Source organism: Chlorocebus sabaeus, chromosome 7 (genome assembly GCF_047675955.1).
Source record: "Chlorocebus sabaeus isolate Y175 chromosome 7, mChlSab1.0.hap1, whole genome shotgun sequence".
NCBI classification, from domain to species: Eukaryota; Metazoa; Chordata; class Mammalia; order Primates; family Cercopithecidae; genus Chlorocebus; species Chlorocebus sabaeus.
The window spans coordinates 103,982,107-103,999,003 of NC_132910.1; the positions used below are offsets into that span (position 1 = coordinate 103,982,107).

General features: G+C 42.5%; 1 protein-coding gene across 8 annotated transcripts in view; it reads left to right on the plus strand.

The window, feature by feature from the left end:
• Window positions 1-16,897, plus strand: part of TRIM2 (tripartite motif containing 2) — a 181,506-nt gene that overhangs the window by 69,336 nt on the left and 95,273 nt on the right. The window lies entirely within an intron of this gene.

Consider the following 16,897-nt stretch of genomic DNA (forward strand, 5'->3'; position numbering starts at 1 on the left):
CCCTCCCGCCCGGGCAAGGTCCGGTGGCCCGAGCTTGCGGGAAACTTGCCCAGAGTCGGTTTCCGGACGGGCGCTGCGGAGCTGGCTGCCGGCCTGGAGCGGGTGCAGTGGATCCGCGCGGCGCGGAGCTGTCAGCAGCAGGGCCGCTGAGCTGCAGAACCTGGACGCGGCGCGGCTCCCAGGCCCTGCCCGAGAAGCTCTCCCGGGAAGCTTTGCCGTCCTCACTCACCCGCGTCATACAGGATAGCTTTCAAAGTCATTTTGCACTGAGAAAAAAAGATACTGAGCAATCTGAAAGCAGGACTGTAGTAATTTTGAAAAGATCGGCTTCCTCTTTTTCTTTAAAAACATGTTTGGTCATTTTCCTAAAACTACTTTCCTTCCTTTAGCCTCCTCTTTTATCCTCTGCCCCAGCTTGTACTACAGTTCGGGCTTATTAGAGCAGGGAGATGGTGACTTTTGAGGGTTTGCAGGGCTCTTTCTGGTTGGTGTATTTATTCTGGAAATACTTGGCCCGGCCTTGAAAGCTGCGTGCCGCTGACAAAGTAGATAAAAGGCTGGGAGTATGGAGGACGGTTGTCTCACTAAATGCCTGTCAGATCCAAAGCATTCTGTGAACCCCAAGTTCGTTCCCACCTGTAATCCAACCCCACGGAGAAACTGATGCGTTACACCAGGCCCCTTCACTTTCCTGCGAAATCAACAGCTTTTAATTTATGGAACAGAGACAGCTTTAGATTCAAAGACTTTTAAATAGTTAATTTTAGATCACTTAGAATTCCAGCCATCCAAAGACTAGGCTAGCCCCATAGGGTGTGAGGGGTTGTTTTTGTGGCAGTATGCACATCTATGCCTTTTTTCATTGTTATCTTCTAAAAATTGAGATTAAATTGTACATCAGTATTTTTAGAATGTAGTTAAGGGCTGTTGCCTGACAACTTGTATTGAGGGTTCCTTTCCCAGGGGGTGGGAGGAGGTATTGTGCTGGGTCCACTGCTTCCCAGCTCCACGTGACCTTTCCTCTCAAATTTCCACTTGATTTCATCTTTGGCAGAACTGGTACCTGCCCTTCAGCTCCAAGAAACAAAAGAGCAGGGGTGAGTCAGAAGGCTTTGACTACCTCACCCTTAACTAGAGATAGAAAGTATTTGATTAAATTCTTTATGATACACATTGCATTTCCTTTCCTTTCCAACTTAGGTTCATATAACAATGAAGGATCAATTAAAATAAACTCCACCTCCCTTCTCCCTTAGGGTAAATATGGATTCCCTTAGGGTTGAGTTGGGCAGGGCCATTTACAATAATGAAATGTCTCCTAGGTGAGGTAATCTGGCCTGTTCTGGGCTAGGTACAGAACACCACATCCCATTTTCCCTCATTAACTCATTCTTTTCCTGGCAGCCTCCCTTTTCTTTCTACCCTTTCCTATATAATCCCATTTAGATACCCACTATAACTCTACTTTGGATCATGGAATCTAGGATACCATCACTGACAAGGTTTGTTTAGGTGACTGTCCCTTATCAGTATTCCCTGAGAACATTTTTCCAATTCCTGCCTTTATTTTCCTGGAAAATTCTATGTCGATTAAATCCTCCACTAGAAATTCCATTGTATCTGTCAAAGATAAGCATCACACCCACATCTTGAATATTTTTCTTGCATCATCATTTTAATGCTGACTTGCATGGCTTCCTGATTTCTACTTCAAATTTAAATACAGATGGAAGGAAGTTGTTATAAGACACTAAATATAAATGGGTTAGAGAGTCTCAGTGAGAATTAACATCTTATGCTCTGACCTTTTCTTTGGTCTGTCCTTGAGTTGAATTCTATCCTTTCAATTTCTGACCATTGACTACTCTAGAAAGAGGTTGGATAGTTACTTTGTGTGTCAGGAATGATCTGTTCATTTGGTCTTTTCTGAGCAGCAGTGACTCACTACCTCTCCTCGTGCTGATTGGTAAGAATTTGTCCTATTCAATGATGATAACCCAACTGGGTAACATAGCAAGGCCCTAGGAACCTTTGAAAATGACGTCTTAAAGCCCTGAAATCCTGGTGCAATAACATTATCAGAACTTCTTCCTTCTTTCACCACTCCATGAAAAATGACACTGCTTGGTTTATATCAAATATGTCTTGGATGATAAATTCCCAAAGACAGCTTTAGCTTGATTTGTACAGGTACTAAAAGTTTATGCTGGCAGGTCAGCACCTGGCAAATGCTTTTGATGCTGCTACTAGTGATGAAGACAGGAACAATGATGGTTTTCCTTTTTGGTTTCTTGAGAAAAGATTTCCTGCTTAGAATGTCTATTTGAGAGGCTATTCTGTGAACGTTATCTTAAAAGGCTTGAGGCAAAGGCTGGCATAATATCATACTTTGTTACCAACATTATTTCTTATACTTTTACATTTTAGACCTTCAGGCTGACCTGTTAGTTGGCACGTCTGAAAAAGTCCATCTTTATTATTTTCTCTGGAAGAAAATGACAGGTCTTTTGAAATGGGTAATATTTGGTTTAAGAATTGAAAGAAATGGCAAGGGCAACCTTTGAGATAAATAGGTAGAGAGGAAATTAAGGGGAGTGAATTTCATGGCCTTGAGCCACTATTTACTAGACACTCAGCTTTCATGTCTGGTTGGAGGGGTTAGTGGAAATTCAATCTCAGAAACTGAGCTTTTGTTGGCAAATATTTTGTATTACTAATATGGTTCTTTCCTATGTAACACTATATTATTTTTGCATATCCTGCCTTTGGTTGTTTTTGGTTTTACTTTTTAAATTTTTTTTGGAGACTCTGTCACCCAAACTTCAGTGCAGTGGCATAATCATAGTTCACTGCATCCTCCAACTCCTGGGCTCAAGCTATTCTCCCACCTCAGCCTCCCGAGTAGCTGGGACTACAGGCATGTACCACCACACCCGACTAATTTTTAAATTTTTTGTAGAAACAGTGGCTCACTATGTTGCCCAAGCTGGCCTCAAGCTCCTGGCCTCAAGCGATTCTCCTGCTTTGGCCTCCCAAAGTGCTGGAATTATAGGTGTGAGCCACCATGCCTGGCCTATGTCCTGCCTTTGAATCTCATCTTAATCCTTGAACAGAAATATCCTCTCCCTAGAACTTTCAATATTTTCCTTTTTCATAATATACTGTATATGTAGATGAAATTCATCTATGAAGAAGGGCTGGCCCAAGAGACTATAATGTGTTCTTGAGTCTAAAAAAAATACCATATATGTCAGCATCTTTATTAATTTAAGATAGTTTAGAAGTGCTCAAATAGAAGCTATGGATACGGGTTTTGCTTCTGTCTTAACTGCAATAAAACAAACTAACCTAAGACACGCTGACTTCTGGAACAAGGGCAATTTGTAGAAATACGCTGCAGGCAGTTGAAGTTCTGAGAGATGAATACCCTATTAAATTGAAATCTCCTCAGTGTAAGTGTTTTTCAGGTTTCAGAATGTCTGCTGTTTGAGGGATGCCTTTTTTAGTTTAATGTAGTCATTGGTCCAACCTAAAATATTAAGAGAGGCACAGAGTTGCTGACCTGCTTATCTCCCATGAGGATGAGGACTAGCGTTTTAGGACTCTCATTGCTGACCTTCGGGGATGATGACTTTGAGGACCAGGAAGCAAACAAAATGGAAAGTCTCTCAGATTAAGACTCCTGAAAAGAGAAATCTGATATAAGACCAAAAATGTGAAAGATTAGAACAAGTTTCCTTTTAGAATGTTCTGCCCAATCAGGTAGAAGAAAGGAAAGATAATTTTCAAGCCCATGCTCCAGTCTGTTAGCCAACAAGGATTTATTGAGCAAATACTATGTTCTGAGCCTCCTGCTTATAATCCGGAAAGTACAATAGCCTAAAAGGCAAAGAACAAATCTTGAAGGAGTTTTCAAGTCCTGGTGGTACCTTCAGGCATTAGTGAGCATCCTTCTCCCTCCTGTTCACTGAGTTCCTCAAGTCTTCCCTCAGCAAGGAAATCAGCTCTGGCTGTAGTAGAACCCTCTGCAGTGGTTCAGTTACAAACACTTTCTGAGAGAATCAAATTGGCCCCAACCTAAAATTTGTTTCCTTTGGCAGTGAAAGGTGTGTCGGTAAAAGGCTCTTTCAACATGACCTGGGTGAAGTGGCATTTGCTACTTAACCCCAAGACTCTTGTTCAGTGCATGGTTCTATTCCTAAAATGTCCTCTCCCCAGCTACCAGACAATTCAACAGCGGCCCTGGGTAGCGCCAAAATAACCCATCATAGAAACACTGCCTGAGGGTAAACAGTAGATAGGCTTGAGCTTTGCCTTAATTAAGAGGATGAGATCGGGTATCTTTAATCGCCAAAATAGCCTCTCAGACTAAACAAAGACAGAACTGTCTCTTTTGCTGACTACATGCAATTTATTTAAATTAGTGTTGCACATTCAACAATGGTGTGGAAGCTGTATTAGAAAACCATCAAATTGAATGAGTTTTCTAGGTCTTTGGTTAGGGATAAAAAGGGCATTAGCCACATTGAATGGGATTTGCATCTCATTAGCTTGCCTGTATGTCCTTGGCTATTGCACACAAAGGAGGGTGCACGTCTCTCTTCAGCTGGGTAGTCAGCTTTAGTTGTGATTCTGCTGGGAGTTAAAATAGTGAACTAGAGGCATAGGTGGGTGAAGGAGAAGGGCTGGAATTTGTCTGACCGCACCCTCCCCCGCTTTTTGTAGTTCAAGATTATAATAGTTTGCCTTAGCAGCAGCAAAAGCTATCTCAGTGTTTAGTACTCTCCTTGGTATTGGCTGTGAACAATCTCCTTGCAGATATGGGGCAGCTGGCTCTCCTTATTGTTCAGCATACGTCCAGGGTTCCCTTCAATGCACTGGATTCTGCTTATGGAAGGCAAAATAATTACCATGTTAGTCCAAGAAAGAGATTATAAAAGTGAACCTCTTATGCAAGGTAAACATTTTGGATATTCCCTTATTTAGTATGACCAATGAGATGTCACCCACAGAAAGTGGATAAAAGGGTACCCAAATGGACTGAAGGCCACAGGATCAGCTACTCTCTATCCATAAACACCCTTGTCAACTGTGTGGATGCTTCATCTGACACCCTCTCCTTCCAAGTAAGAATCATCCTTGTCACTTCACTTCCTTCACCACCCAAATCCTGGTCATATACTTAGTACTTCCTCAGACCTCTAGAACAGAAATACCCGTGGGTCCTCAGCCACTTTCCCCCATGTGTGGGCCTGATGGCTAAGATGAGCTGTCCTGAATAGCTGTAAAAGTAACTCCAGGGAGAAAAACTAAATGTGGCTCACTAAAAGATGACACTTAATCTATACAGTTTCTTAGAGGGTATTCTGGATGTTCGGATCTGGGTTGCTGCAGAAAATGAATGGCAATAACTGGGTATCTTTAGCTTCTCAATCTTAGCTAATAAAGAAGCCAGCAATCAAAACTCAATTCAACGGTTACAGAATATGGTCTCCAGATTCCTGCCATCATTAAACAGAATTATTTCTTACAAAGCTGCTTTCCATTTTATAAAAACAGTGCTTTGTCCATCTGTTGTGGCACACACTCTGTATAGCAAATGAGCCTTCGATGATAAATGCTGTGTTTGGCCCCAGGTCACGCGTCAGTCACAGTCGCGTACAATCAAGTGATCATTTATTTAGAGGAGAGATGAGCAGAGGCTAACTGCAGTCTTTTTGCTGTTTTTCCCTATTTTCTGCCTTCATGTCCCAATTAGCCTTTGAGTATCCTTCATCCTTTTCCCCCCACAAGTGATGTCTCAATATAGTAACCTCACATATAAGGTAACTGATGACTGAAGGCTAAAATCCACTCAGAGACCACAAACCACCCACTAAAACAACATGAAAAGATCTGGGAGCCTGGAAATGGGAGAGGTGGGAGTGAGAGTATGTGGGGCCCTGTGCAAAGTGCTGCTTTTTCTTGTGACATTTACTGTAAAGTCTCTGCTTAAGCTATAGACCCTGGAGAAGAAAGTATGTTTTACTCATTTTTAACACAATTTCATTAAAGGACAAAGAAATTCTATTTCTTAGGGATTTCCTCTATAAGTATTTTACTTGTAGAGTAAAAACATACATTGTTTCGCTTGTAGAGTAAAAACATATATTATTTCACTTAAACAAATATTCTGAATTTTTTTGTTTCATTTTGTCCTGTTTTGTTTTGTTTGAGACAGAGTCTCACTCTGTCACCCAAGCTGGAGTGCAGTGGTGCGATCTCTGCTCACTGCAACCTCCGCCTCCCGGGTTTAAGCCATTCTCCTACCTCAGCCTCCCAAGTAGCTGGGACTACAGGTCCCATGCCTGGCTAATTTTTGTATTTTTTAATAGAGATGGGGTTTTGCCATGTTGCCTAGGCTTGTCTCAAACTCCTGACCTCAGGTGATCCGCCTGCCTCGGCCTCCCAAAGTGCTGGGATTACAGGCATGAGCCATCGCACCTGGCCAGATTCTGAATTTTTAAAGAGTATCTATTAGAAATCAAATTCATTTTTCTTTTTAAAAATACTTTAAACATCAAGAAGGGGAAATAATTATTAAGCATTTGCTTGGAATAGTTAAAGTAGTTTCTGTAATAGAAGGCAGACTGATTTGCCGGGGTTTGAAATTCCGAATCCCATCTGCATGGAAGCTGGTTTTCATTTGTAATGTAGTAGAAAATATTCTTGGCATCTTTGGGGCTTATTGCACACAGTATACACCATGCTAAAACTAAATCTCAATAGAACTAAATACATTTCTTAGCTATTTTTTCTAAGCTTTTTCTCTCCTTCAAGTCCCTTGGATAAATGCATTCACCAAGTACTGCTGGGTCTTCCTACCTCTGCGAGGAGTTTAGTCTTCAGTCTTCCTTATTCAGCCAGTCAATTCAGCTACTATCTGTTGACGGGGGCCAAGGGGGACAGGAGTTCACAGCCTAACCCAAGAGAAGAAGGTGAGGCACACACACCTCTTGCCCATGTCCTAGATCTGTCTTTCAGTCTCTAGAGGCCTAGGCCCTGGCTTTCTGAATTTTACACATGATGACTGCTACGGTACTTACAGTCTCAATATGTTTTGTCATCCACACTATTTTTTTTTTTTTTTTAAGAGACAAGCAAGGTCTTGCTTTGCTGCCCAGGCTAGAGTGCAGTGGTATGATCATGGCTCACTGCAGCCTTTGCCTCCCGGGCTCAAGCGATCCTCCCATCTCAGCCTCCCGAGTATCTGGGACTGCAGGTGCATGCCACCATGACTGGCTACTTTTTGTATTATTTTTATAGGACAGAGTTTTGACATGTTGCCCAGGCTGATCTCCAACTCCTGGGCTCAAGCAATCTGCCTGCCTCAGCCTCCCCAAAGTGCTGGCATTACAGGCATGAGCCAATGCACCCAGCCCATGTTCAGTCTTAAAACCAGTAGAATTCAGTTACAAAAACAAAAAAAACACACCAAACAAATGCTTGTCTTAGGCAAAATATATATTACCTTATTGATTTATTGTACCACAGCTGGAAATATGGGGACTGTCAGTTTCTTTTGAGAACCTGGGATACTGCATGCTTTAAGGCAGATTGAGGTGACAGTATGCTATCTGTCTTTTATTTATGAAGATAACCCTGTTGATCCACCAGGATATGCTTTGTAGTTTTCTCCATCCATCCTATCAATTTTTATTAGTTATGAAATTTATTGACCCCTGTGGCACAAATCTAGAAGAACCAGCTCACTTGGTTCAAGCCTATAATTTCATCAGCATATCAGGTAACTAGCTGAGCTCACTTGGCACTGAGATCATAATAATGATTTAACCTCTCATTTGAGCAAGGCTTCACTGTTTAACAATCACTGTCACATAAATAATTCCATCTTATCTTTACAATGTCCCTGAGAGGTAACATCTTAGAAGAGAGGAAACTAAGTTTCTAGGAAGTCGAATGACTTTTCCAGTAAAGGGGGAGTCAGGACTCACACCTAGGATGTCTTTCTCACTAAAACACATGCTCAAGTATACTTGATTGGATGATAATCCAATCGAATTATCCAATTATCCATATGATAAATTGAATTATCCATTTATCCATATGATAAATGGATACAAGAATTGTGGGAAGCTCTAGAGGAAAGGATGTTATACTGAGAAAATGAATCTAGGAAGGTGTCTGGAAAAGTGGTTTTCAGTAGAGATTGGTTACTTTAAATTTAAGTCTAGACCCGAGAATATCACACAAGAAACTATTAGGGAATCATGTGAACGAGACAATCAAGTGTCAACTCATATGATACAGACATTAAGTACAATGATGGTTCAGAAAAGAGAGAGAACACAATAAGGTAACAAATCAAGGACAATATAATTGAAGAAGAGGCACTAAAGTTGGAACTTAAAGAATGTGTAAGGTTTAGATGGAAGAAGGAAGTGAGAAGGGCACGATGGGCATTGGGAACATCCCAAGCAAATGTGGAGAGTCATTTTCCAAACAGGGATTAGTAGTCAGACACATCTGATGGGAGGAGGGACTGAGCAGGTCTAGGCAAGCAAGTCGTGGGCACTGAGCTAAAACAAGGAGGTGGAATCAAAGAGGATCTTCAGTGCTTATTGGAGAAATACAGACTTGATGCTTAGGTGCTCTAAAGGGTGGCGGCATGAGGGAGAATCTGCTCCATACCTCTGTCCTAGCTTCCGGCTGTCCCACGCTTCCCTTGGCTTGTAAATAGTGTTCTGTGTCTTCACATCATCGTCCCTCCATGCCTATCTCTGTGTCCAAATTCCCCCTTTTTGTAAGGACATCAGTCATGTTGGATTAGGGCCCATTCTAATGACTTCATTTTAACTTGATTACCTCCCTAAAGACCTACACGTACAGGTTGGCATCCCGAATTCAAAAGTCTGAAATGCTCCAAGTCAAAAACATTTTGGGTGCTGACATGATGCTCAAAGGAAATGCTCATTGGAGCATTTCGGATTTCAGTCTTTTGGATTTGGGATGCGCAACCAGTCAGTATCTACACATATTCCAAAATATGAAAAAATTCCCAAATCCAAAAATACTTCTGGCCCCAAGTATTTTTGGATAAAAGATACTCAACCTGTAGTATTTCCAAATACAGTCACAATCTGAGGTAGTGGGACACAGCAACATACCTTTTTGGAGGGAGGGGGACACAATTCAACTCTAACAGACACCTTTAAAGAGTCATGAGTGGCCAGGCGCGGTGGCTCACACCTGTAATCCCAGCACTTTGGGAGGCCGAGGCGGGCAGATCACGAGGTCAAGAGATCAAGACAAGCCTAGCCAACATGGTGAAACCCCATCTCTACTAAAAATACAAAAATTAACTGGACGTGGTGGCACACACCTGTAGTCCCAGCTACTCAGGAGGCGGAAGCAAAAGAATCGTTTAAACCCGGGAGGCAGAGGTTGCAGTGAGCCAAGATCATACCACTGCACTCCAGCATGGGCAACAGAGTGAGGCTGCATCTCAAAAAAAAAAAAAAAAAAAAAAAAAAAAGAGTCGTGAGCAGCAGAGTGAGAGGGAAAGAGGTGTTTTAGTGAGAGTGGACTGACCCCAGCATGCAGAATATGCTAGAGGAAAGGGAGGGAACTAGAGGCTGTAGCTGGCGGGGGTGGAGAAAAGTAGATAAAATCAAGACACATTTCAAAGGAAGAGTTGAAAAAAATTTAAGTAGTAGCAACGGTAATGTGTCTAGAAGATAAGTTTACAGAACATTCCCATGTCTCCTGCCTCCTTTGATCTTGGTACCTGACTTATGGGCTGAGTGTCTGGTATCTTCAGAGTTTCTGGCCCTGGGAGGAGCTCCAGTGATGAGGTCATCCACTCCAGTGAGAGTGGCTGGCAAAGGCGGCAGGGGGAGACTCGGAGCTGCAGGTGCTGAATTGGAGGTGGCAACAGAGCTGGGTGGAGCTGTCCCCTGGGCCACTGGAAACCTAAGCCAGCTGCCCTCTCTCTAGACATAGATTTGGAAGTCAAATGCATACCAGCAGTCATCTAATCACAAGAGCGTGTGCGGTCTCTGAGTGAGTGAATCTAGGAGAAGAGCAGTGTCTTGATGTTTTGGCAAATTCCCGGAGTTAGAGGATTGCTAAAAATGAGGATAAGAAGCATTTAAAGTAGAGGAGAAATGGTAAAGTTCTCTACCTCCAAAATCGAAGAAAAAGAGTTTCCAGTAGAAGGTGGGAGGAGAAGAGGTACGACTGGGAGAAGATTTGGGTTGAGCTAAAATGAGGACATGGGGAAAAGAAAGTGCCAAAGAAAGGACGGAAGGAAGTCGGATGATAATTAGAGGGTGGCAGAATTTAGAATATGGTGTGGGGGGCTTTTATTGGAAAGTCATGGGGTTTTCTTTTTGAGATATTGTTTACTTACCATCAAATTCACCCTTTCTGGTGTTCAATTCTGTGAATTTTGACAAATGCATATAGTTCTGTAACCATGACTACTGTTGAAAGAGGACCAACTATATCACCCTCAAAATTCTTTCTTGCTGAGGGACTTTTTTGTTTTTTTTAGAAAATGTGCATTTGAAGTCAGAAAGGGTGAAACCCATGGGAAAGGAGGAGATGATGGTGTTAAAGAGGAAAGGGCTGAAGGATTGAGGCATGGAGGTGGTGGGGAGGCAGGTGGGCCACTGAGAATGCTTCAATTTTGGTCGGAAGGAACATTTCCTCTCTTCCTATGAAGTAGAAGGAAGGATGGATGCATACATTCAGGGTCTATGATATCTTTTTATGGTTAATTCCAAAACTCCTGCCAGCAAAACCATTTCCTGCTGAGAGAGATGTTGCATTGAGTAACTTCCGCCATGGAGGTATGATTTCCTGTTGCAATCACTGTCTGCAGGAATTACATTCAAGGGAGTACAGGCACCAGGCTGCTTTGCTTTGGGATATGCGCCCAAATCCTGCTCCTGTGTAATACCGTAGCAATTTTAGAACTAACAACTTTAAAATTCTCCAAAGTTAAGTGTATCTACATCTTTTCCTGCACCATACAGTGAGAAAGCTTGGCAGCGATAATGGCTTCAATCCCCATAAATACTCCTGACAGGTGTAAATGAGTCACTGCTGAAGAGCTAGCTTCCACAGACATGTCCTTGGGGCATGATTTGGCAGAAGAGATTGAATTCTCATCATTTTATGCTCAAGACTCACAACCACTCAGAAGCGCAGTTTTCTCCTTGACATCTATGATGTTGCTTGCAACTTCCTCATCTTTGCAATCGCACTGCGATCACCTCATTTAGGGATGGGAGGAAAGAAGGTGTTGGATAGTGATTCCCAAACTGTGGGCTTCATGAGTGGGTTGTGAATCAAGTTAGTGAGTTGCAGCCAGGCTACTGAAAAATGAAATAGAATAGGAAATAGCAGAGGGCATCAGGCTAAATGTGATCTCATGCAAACTTTGTTTCAGTGAAATATATATGTCTATACTGGACCACAACATAAAATACATTTCTGCTGTGGATCTCAGTCACAAAAGTTTGGAAACTAAATGGAGAAGTATACAGATCCTTTATGACCCTAGGCAGACTACTGAATGTCCTTGTGGCTTAGAGTCATTGTCTGTAAAATGAAGCTCATAATTTACCTACTCTGTATGGCTGTTGACAGAGTTAAACAGAAAATGCATGGGTAGCATTAGGTGCTGTGCCTGGTTAACAGGCAATGCTTGTAACAATTATTTGTTTTCCTGCCTAGATCTATAAGTCAAATTTTTGTTCCATATCCAGACCTTTCTTCTGAGCCTAGAACTATAACTCAGCAGCTATTTGACATCTCCATGCAGTTGTTCCACATGCATCTCCAACTCAGCATCTCCAAAATGGAACTCAATTCATTGCCACTTTCTCTCTCCGATTCTTAACTCCCCCCCACCCCCCGCCAGTGCCCCATCTCACCCTCAAGTGCACAGACCCCTCTGCTGCCCCTGGCTGTGTACTTCATATGTGGTACTTTTAAATTGCTTCTAGTTGGTCTTCCTCCACTAACACACAGGTATCTTCAGGTTTCCTCTGCCTTGAACGCTTGTTCCACTTTTTTGTTGTATGACTCACTCTTTCTCATCCTTCAGGGCTTAATACAAATTGGTTTTCCAGTCCGAAAGATGTAGGCTTGAAGTCACTAATCATTGGTGACAGCTGTGTGACTCTGAGAAGCAAATTTCTGAAGCACTCAAAGTCAGTTTGTGCCTCTGTAAAATGGGAAAAGCTGTCTGCTTCATAGAGTTAAGATAATGTTTTTTTGGGACAAGGTCTTGCTTTGTTGCCCAGGTTGGAGTGCAGTGGCATGATCACGGTTCACTACAGCCTTGACTTCCCAAGCTTAAGCAATCCTCCTACCTCAGCCTCCCAAGTAGCTGGGACTACAGGCAGGCACCACCATGCCTGCATAATTTTTTGTATTTTTCGTACAGATGGGGTTTCACTATGTTGTCCAGGGTGGTCTTGAACTCCTCAACTTAAGTGATCCACCTGCCTCAGCCTCCCAAAGTGCTGGGATTACAGGTGTGAGCCACGGTGCCTGACCAAGTTAAGAGAATTAAATGAATTATTGTGTGTATCGAATAGTGCCCAGCACATACAAAGTAGTTAATAAATGACTGTGATTCTTTCTCGTTTTTAAAAAAGGCTCAATTCACCTCTTTGTAGAGCTTCTTACAGACCTGAATGTGTCAGGTTGTTGAAGAGCTTTGCATTTTTGCACCAGCTGTTCCTTCTGATCAGATTACCTTTTCAACACTTCTTCCTTTGACCGAGCCCTACTCCTCCCTCAAGGCTCAACCCAAGTGTCATCTCCTCTGGGACTCTGCCAACACCCTGTGCTCACCTCCATCAGAATTCTTGGCCACCTGAACTATGATAACTTCTTTCCCCCTAGATTCTAAGTCTCCTGAGGGCTCCATGTGACATACAGTTTGTCACTGTTTCCAAAGTTCCCTCAGTACATGCAGGTACTTCACATATTGATGAAATAATGCATGCATGAATGAGTGAATAAGCAAATGGTTGTGATAACTTCTTTACTGGTGACCCTGCTTTCTCACTTTCAGGAAATTTATCCAATTAATTGCAGCCAGATTAGTCTTCTTAAAGCAGAGTTTTATCACTTGCCTGTGCTTCTCAGAATGCTCTGATAAGTGTACTCTGCTAACTTTGGCAGTTAGTGATATGGTTGGCTGTGTCCCCCCGCAAATCTCATCTTGAATTGTATTAGGTTTGTGCAAAAGTAATTGCCGTTTTTGCCACTGAAAGTAATGGTGGAAATTCCAATTACTTTTGCACCAACCTAATAGTTCCCATAATCCCCATGTGTCATAGGAAGGATCCGGTGGGAAGTAATCAAATCATGGGGGCAGTTTCCCCCACGCTGTACTCATGACTGTGAGGAAGTTCTCATGAGATCTGATGGTTTTGTAAGCATCTCGCATTTCTCCTGCTTGCATTCATTCTCTCTCCTGCTACCCAGTGAAGAGGTGCCTTCTGCCATGATTGTAAGTTTACTGAGGCCTCCCTGGTCCTGCAGAACTGTGAGTCAATTAAACCTTTTTTCTTTATATATTACCCGGTGTCGGGTATTTCTTCATATCAGCGTGGGAATGGATGGATACAGTTAAGGCCATCCCCGAGATGGCTTCTATTTCATGTTCTAGCCTTTTCTTCTACTTATCCTCATCTTTGACCTCATACCATGGAAAACTAGGCTCCTTACTCCCTCACTGTGTCCCATACCTCATTTCCTTATATGCCTATCCATGCTGGCTCTTTCTGCTTAGTCCCACAAACCCACTAAAGCCCTCTCAAATGCTACCACATGACAATTCTAGGACCTTTACTGATCTACTTTTTTTAAACAAACAGTAGTAGTTGTCCTCAATTCTGCTTTGCATCCCACAGCAACCCACTATGGACTTTTCCTGTGGAGATGATTGTCCTTTATATAGCAGTTTCTTTTTTTTTTTATGGCAATTCTTTGAGTCTGAGGATTGTGTCTTTTTCTTTTCTTTTCCTTTCTTTTCTTTTCTCTTGAGGTAGGGTCTCACTCTTGTCACCTTGGCTGGAGTACAGTGGTACAATCACAGCTCACTGCAGCCTCGACCCCCTGGGTTCAAGAGATCCTCCCCCCTCAGCCTCCTCAGTAACTGGGACTATAGGTGTGTACCATCATACCTGGCTAATTTTTAAATTTTTGGTAGAGATAGGGGTCTCACCGTGTTGCCCAGGCCTAGTCTCAAACTCCTGGGCTTAAGCAATCCTCCTGCCTCAGCCTCCCAAAGTGCTCATGTAATATGCATGAGCCACCTTGCACAGCCAGAGGATTATGCCTTAAACATCTTTGTAAACTTACAGTATCAAGGACATTACATTGCTTTTCTCATAAGTGTTTGAGGAAACAAATAGAATTGAAAATCAGCTACATTTGGTTGTCCTTTCTGCTTGCTAATTTAACTTTTGGGAGCTGGGGTGTGGGAAATTAAGGTTTAACTTGTCTTTTGACTCTTAAATATATTTCTTCTACATGCAATTGGAGCTGGAGTTGCTACATTTACCAATTAGACATGTAAACATTAGTACCATATTATAACCACATTGTTCTAGGCATTTTTGATTGCTTATTAATATTAATTTTAGTACTTATATATTTAATGCTATTGTTTATGGCTCTTAGTTACTTAGGAGTGTACATACTAATAAAAAAAAAAGAGTCAAGAGGCCAGGCACGGTGGCTCACGCCTATAATCCCAGCACTTTGGGAGGCCAGGGCGGGCGGATCATGAGGTCAGGAGTTCGAGACCAGTATGGCCAACATAGTGAAACCCCGTCTCTACTAAAAATAAAAAAATTAGCTGAGCGTGGTGGCGGGCACCTGTAATCCCAACTACTTAGGAAGCTGAGACAGGAGAATCACTTGAACTCGGGAGGCAGAGTTGCAGTGAGCTGGGATTGCGCCATTGCATTTCAGCCCAGGCTACAGTGTGAAACTCCGACTCAAAAAAAAAAAAGAGTCAAAATATATGAAGTGTGAAAATGTAAATACATAAACGCATTGATGAGTGGCAGTTGTATACATACATCCATACTTTCGACTTTGTATCAGGACATCTATGAATGGTCATACAAATACTGAAACTTAATTGTATCTTTTTTTCAAAAAAAAACAGAAGGTCTATTGGTAGTGTGTTCTCCAGTTCCCTCCCTCTGTGACTTATACCTTCGCTAGTCATTCAAAAGCTTCTGTGGGAGTGTGTGGTAAGTGACCTGCCATTGTGGGGAGTGGCAGTAGCATGACCTCAAGAGCCAGTTCTGAGTCCAGGTGAGCCAAAGCTCAGTTTCTTTCATCTTTGAGCCTGAACCTCTTACCTCCAAGGAAAAAGGCCCAGAAAGTTGGGCCTTCTTGTTTATTTGTCCTTCTGCCCCTCTCCCTATCTACCCCTGGGAAAGGGTGAGCCTGAAGGTGATGGTGACAGTGGTTTCTGTGTGTGTGAGTCCACCCTCCAAGCAACACTCAGAAACAAGTCCATAAACCAATTAACACATCATTTTTAGGGCAGATTTGCAAGTTCTCAGTTGTTTACATGTTTCATCGAGTACTAACCTCCAAATTAATAAAGCATGACACATGACATCACACATTTCACAATTTGTACCTAAGCAAAGTTCATGGAGGTAAAGGTAATGAATTAGCAGTTGTGAAAAATCACATATTCCTTTACTGGAGACCGGAGAGACATGTAGAATATATTGGAAATGACCAAAAATTGACTTCTAAGTACTTTTGAGGTTGGCGCTGGGAAGTATCGTATGAATCTCTGGCAAGGGAAGAAAGGACTGGACTCCAGGGAGAGGAAACGCATATATAAAGGTATAACAGTTTAAGAAAAACAGAGAACTGGAATAACCCAGGATTTTTTGGAGGCATAGAATGAGTGCATTTTAAATCTTTTGAAGAAGACTTGTTGGAAGGCAACAAGCCTGGAGCCAAGAAATGTAGCAATTCCAGCTCCAATTGCATGCACTATACCTGCTGTGCTTAAATGTTCTGTGCTTGGGTCATGGGATTGCAGCATGTCCAGCACTTGAAGAGGTTTGGATCACTTTAAGTCACTGCAAGAGGCCAGGAGATGGGGTTACAGAGACAGACTGGCTTGTACAGAAACCTAAGGGCTCACTATTATGGACTGAATCCCCTACTATTATGGACTGAAGTCCACTATTATGGACTGTTCATGAATCCCCCAAAATCATATGTTGAAGCCCTAACTCCACTGTGATGGTATTTGGAGATGGAGCTTTGGCAGGTGATTAGGGTTAGATAAGATCCTGAGAGGTGGATGAGGCCTTCGTGACAGGATTAGTGCTCAGTCTCTTTAGTTAGAAAATAACTCTGGTGGCCGGGCACGGTGGCTCACGCCTGTAATCCCAGCACTTTGGGAAGCCAAGGTGGGCGGATCACAAGGTCAGAAGAGCCAGACCATGCTGGCTAACACGGTGAAACCCCATCTCTACTAAAAATACAAAAAATTAGCCGGGCGTGGTGGCGGGTGCCTGTAGTCCCAGCTACTTGGGAGGCTGAGGCAGGAGAATGGCGTGAACCTGGGAGGCGGAGCTGGCAGTGAGCTGAGATCATGCCACTGAATTCTATCCAGCCTGGGAAACACAGCGAGACTCCATCTCAAAAAAAGAAAAAGAAAAAAAAAGAGAAAGAAAATAACTCTGGCTTTGGAGATTTAATCATAAAGATAGTGCTCTCTCACTCTCTATCTCTTTGCCTTTCTGTTATTTTCTTTCTATTCCTTTCTAACTAAGAGAGATAGTTATCCTCTATTTGTAAATGTTAAAGAATGCAATCACCATGA